The 4489-nt window shown below is 47.0% G+C and overlaps 1 pseudogene; it reads right to left on the reverse strand.

Annotated features, from left to right (window-relative positions):
• Positions 1-2140: 2140 nt before the first annotated feature.
• LOC104004759 (NADH dehydrogenase [ubiquinone] 1 alpha subcomplex subunit 3-like) lies at positions 2141-2394 on the reverse strand (annotated as a pseudogene).
• Positions 2395-4489: the final 2095 nt, after the last annotated feature.

The following is a 4489-nucleotide window of genomic DNA, read 5'->3' on the forward strand; positions in this document are numbered from 1 at the left end:
AGAAAAGAAATAAGACACAGAGACAAAGTATAGAGAAACAACCGTGGGCCCAGGGGACCGGCACTCAGCATACCAAGGACCTGCACCGGCACCAGTCTCTGAGTTCCCTCAGTTTTTATTGATTATTATTTTTATTGTTTTAGTGAAAAGGAATGTAGTAGGAGGGCAGGGTGATAATAAGGAGAAGGTCAGCAACAAACATGTGAGCAATAGAATCTATGTCATAATTAAGTTCAAGGGAAGGTACTATGACTGGACGTGCACGTAAGTCAGATTTATGTTTCTCTCCACCCAAACATCTCAGCGGAGTAAAGAATAACAAGGCAGCATTGCTGTAAACATGTCTTGCCTCCCACCATAGGGCGGTTTTTCTCCTATCTCAGAATTGAACAAATGTACAGTCGGGTTTTATACTGAGACATTCAGTTCCCAGGGGCAGGCAGGAGACAGTGGCCTTCCTCTATCTCAACTGCAAGAGGCTTTCCTCTTTTACTAATCCACCTCAGCACAGACCCTTTACGGGTGTCAGGCTGGGGGATGGTAAGGTCTTTCTCATCCCACGAGGCCATATTTCAGACTATCACATGGGGAGAAACCTTGGACAATACCCAGCTTTCCAGGGCAGAGGTCCCTGCGGCTTTCCGCAGTGCATTGTGCCCCTGGTTTATTGAGACTAGAGAATGGCGATGACTTTTACCAAGTATACTGCTTGTAAACATGTTGTTAACAAGGCACGTCCTGCACAGCCCTAGATCCCTTAAACTTTGATTTCATACAACACATGTTTTTGTGAGCTCCAGGTTGGGTCAAAGTGGCTGGGGCAAAGTGGCTGGGGCAAAGCTACAAATTAACAACATCTCAGCAAAGCAACTGTTTAAAGTACAGGTCTTTTTCAAAATGGAGTCTCTTATGTCTTTCCTTTCTACATAGACACAGTAGCAGTCTGATTTCTCTTTCTTTTCCCTACACTATGGAACATTCTCACTCTCTCTCTCTCTCTCTCTGTAGCAATTTTACTGAACTGGTGCTGCTCCTTTTGTAGGAGGACTAACCCATAGGCACTGTGCCCAGAGTCAGCCTGAACATTCTAGAACTTGCTTTTGATCAACACCTTGTATTAGGGACAGAACTAAAGGGACAGAACTAATAGGATGTATGTACATATGAAAGGAAGTTTATTAAGGAGAATTGACTCACAAGATCACAAGGTAAAGTCTAACGACAGACTCTCTGCAAGCTCAGGAGCAAGGAAGCCAGTAGTGGCTCAGTCTGAGTCTCAAAACCTCAAAAGTCGGGAAGCTGACAGTGCAGCCTTCAGTCTGTGGCCAAAGGCCCGAGAGCCCCTGGCAAACCACCAGTGTAAGTCCAAGAGTCCAAAAACCAAAGAACTTGGAGTCTGATGTTCCAGGGCAGGAAGCATTGAGCACGGGAGAAAGATGAAGGCCTGAAGACTCAGCAACTCTGCCCTTCCATCTCCTGCCTGCTATTTCTAGCCACGCTGCCTCTCCCAGTCCACTGCCTCAAATGTTAATCTCCTCTGCTACCACTGTCACAAAAAAACACCCAGAAACAATACTTTGCATCCTTCAATCCAACCAGGTTGACACTTTTTTTTTTTTTGAGACAGAGTCATGCTCTGTCGCCCAGGCTGGGGTGCAGTGGCGCAATCTTGGCTCACTGCAACCTTTGCCTCCCTGGTTCAAGCAATTCTCCTGCCTCAGTCTCCTGAGTAGCTGGGACTACAGGTGCGCGCCATCATGCCTGGCTAATTTTTGTATTTTTAGTAGAGATGGGGTTTGCCATGTTGACCAGGCTGGTCTTGAACTTCTGGCCTCAAGTGATCTGCCAGACTCAGCCTCCTCCCAAAGTGCTGGGATTACAGGTGTGAGCCACCACGCCCGGCCACAATCAAGTTGACACTTAATATTAACCATCACACACATGAACATATTTCTGTTGAGTATATACCTATGCTGGTCACAGGATGTGTAAATATTCAGCTTTAGGAGATATTGGGAGAAATAGCAACACTTGATATACATATATATATATATATATATATATATATACACATAAAGTTGTTGGTTTTCACATTTTTATTGGGAGCCATGTGAGGGGCCTCTTCTGTCAGTGGAGGTGCTCACACTTTCTTCAGCCACTCCAAGCTGGGGCCCTGGGGGCCCTGGGGGTGGCTGCACATGTCCGCATGTTCCCATCATCGTGGACGGGCACTGGATAGTTGTAGGGTGTGGCCTCATTGATCATGATGGAATACTTGGTGTAGGGGCTGAGTGGGGGCAGAATTACAGTGAGGCTCCCAATGATGAAGGAGACCACCAGCATTGGCTCCTTGGCCCAGGCGTTCTTGAGGAAGGCGCCAAGTCTCACAACCATCTTGGTCTCGGCCATATATATATATATATATATTTATTACAGTGGGAGTGTGTGTGTTTGTGTGTGATTAGAGATTTCATCTCACTATGTTGCCCAAGCTGGTCTTGAAGGGCTCAAGCAATCCTCCCGCCTCAGCCTCCCAAAGCACTGAGAATAGAGGCATGAGCCACCGTGCCCGGCCACATCATGTATTAACTTGCATTTCCCTGATGACTAATGAAGCCAAGCATTTTTTCCTGTTGATTGGCCACGTGGATATCCTCTTCTACCATGTGCCTATTCTAGTCTTTTGCCCATTTTGTGAGGTTTTTTTTTTTGCCATTTTTTTCATTGAATTGTCGGACTGTCCTTTTCTTATTGACTTTTTTTCTTTTTTTTTGAGATGGAGTCTTGCTCTGTTGCAGTGGTGCGATCTCAGCTCACTGCAACCTCTGCCTCCCGGGTTCAAGAGATTCTCCTACCTCAGACTCCTGAGTAGCTGGGATTACAGGGGCCCATGACTATGCCTGCGTAATTTTTGTATTTCTAGTAGAGATGGGGTTTCACCATATTGGTCAGGCTGGTCTCGAACTTCTGACCTCAGGTGATCCGCCCACCTCGGCCTCCCAAAGTGCTGGGATTACAGGCGTGAGCCACTGCGCCTAGCCTCTTATTGACTTTTAGCAAGTTTTTCTATATTCTGGATTCAAGTCCTTTGTCGGGTATATGAATTATGAATATCTTCTCCCACACTCTGGCTTGAATTTTCATTCTTATTGGTGTCTTTTGAGGAACAGGACTTCTTAAATTTAATATAGTTTAATTACCAAGTTTTTGTAAATAAGAATAGCCTAAATCAATACTGAGAAGTCATATTATAGCTGTTATACCGGTAACAAAACAAGAAAGCTAATTCTGAAACTTCCCTGTACTGCTGAGGATTCTGGGAAACAAATACACTCATTTCATTGCTCAAGATTTTTTTTAATTTTTAATTTTATTATTATTATTACTACCATTATTATTTTTGAGGCAGAGTCTCACTTTGTCGCCCAGATTGGAGTGCAATGGCGCGATCTCGGCCTACTGCAACCTCCGCCTCCCGGGTTCAAGCGATTCTCGTTCCTCCACCTCCAGGTGGGAATACAGGCACCCACCACACCCAGCTAATTTTTGAATTTTTAGTAGAGACGGAGTTTCTCTACTACAGAGAAAGGAGAGGTAGGCCAGGCTGGTCTGGAACTCCTGAGCTCAGGTGATCCGCCCGTCTCAGCCTCCCAAAGAGCTGGGATTACAGGTGTGAGCCACGGTGCCTGGCCGAATTATTATAAAATATATAATTTTTAAACATTTGATAAGCTCTTGCCCTAACCCTTCCTCTCCTACAGGGCGTCTCATAGTCGCTGCCTGAATCCTCCGGCTTGACGTTAAGTTAGAAGAGCAGGAGTTTTTCCATTAACCAGTTAGGGACTCTGGGCAAGTCCTTTGACCTCTCTGTCCTCGGTTTCTTCGTCTGGGAGGACCCTCTGCACCCCCTGGGTTTAGAGAAGAGATGACCGTTCAGCAAAAGCACCTGAAGACAGCGCTGCAGAGGCACGGTCAGCGCCGTGATTCCCATGTCTGCAGCGACCCCTGCTGGCTGCCGGCCCAGGCTCGGGGTCCACCGAAGCCCGCCTCCAGCCCCTACTTCTGTGCTTCCTGGAGGGCACTGCCCAAGAGCCTGGGCAGCTGCAGGTGGGTGGGTCCTCTGAGTCCGTTTTCCCCAGTCCTCCCTTTCGTCTTCTTTCCTCCTTCCCCCGCTACAGCCTGGGGTGGGACAGGAACCCCGAGAGACCTCACACAATTCTTCCCGGTAACTATCCCCCACCCTTGGACATTGCTTGACCACTTTAGTGTGCAAGACCTTTTTCACGAATACTCTTTCACTGGCGTGCTCAGAAGGAAATTTCTTTGAATGTGTGGGTTTATGAAGACAGCTTATACAGCCAAGAAGTACTTCCTTCAGAAACTAAAAATTCCGGCCAGGCGCTGTGGCTCACGCCTGTAATCCCAGCACTTTGGGGGACCGAGGCGAGCGGATCACAAGGTCAGGAGTTCGAGACCAGCCTGGTCAACA

The sequence above is a fragment of the Pan troglodytes genome, chromosome 1, assembly GCF_028858775.2.
Source record: "Pan troglodytes isolate AG18354 chromosome 1, NHGRI_mPanTro3-v2.0_pri, whole genome shotgun sequence".
Lineage (NCBI taxonomy): Eukaryota > Metazoa > Chordata > Mammalia > Primates > Hominidae > Pan > Pan troglodytes.